The sequence below is a fragment of the Opisthorchis viverrini genome, assembly GCF_000715545.1.
Source record: "Opisthorchis viverrini unplaced genomic scaffold opera_v5_245, whole genome shotgun sequence".
NCBI lineage: Eukaryota > Metazoa > Platyhelminthes > Trematoda > Opisthorchiida > Opisthorchiidae > Opisthorchis > Opisthorchis viverrini.
The window spans coordinates 1-524 of NW_008751904.1; positions in this window are offsets into that span (position 1 = coordinate 1).

The following is a 524-nucleotide window of genomic DNA, read 5'->3' on the forward strand; positions in this document are numbered from 1 at the left end:
TTCGACTGCTTTTCAATTTGACTTTTTTTAATTCGTGATGACACAGGTGCATGCACGTCCGCACATAGACAGAACACCGACGAAGTATGTCGGGGTGACGTAACCAGACATAAATTATCCACTGTTCACCCCTCACAAGTTTTTCGTAGTGCACTGGGCTTTCAATCATTTGGTGTAAAGTGTCGGAACATCTCCGAGGTTCAAGAAGCAAACTCATTGGAATACAGAACGTATCAACTGATATGATGTACTGAACAAAAACCGGTCCTTAATTCTAGCACGCTTTCGCTTCCTAATTTCTCAGAAATCCGTTCAACAATTCTTTGCCAACGATGTTTTACCTCTGCCGGATGCTTGGAACTACGGCTCAGTGATTCCGTCCTACACAACCTACAAAAACACAAAACGAAGCGGCTTTATTCCTTATCATGCGTAGGAGTTTTTTGATCCTCAGTGTTCGCTAGAACTTTACGGCAAACATTATTCCGAAACTCTGGAGCTCTAATCTCATGGGATATGTTTTT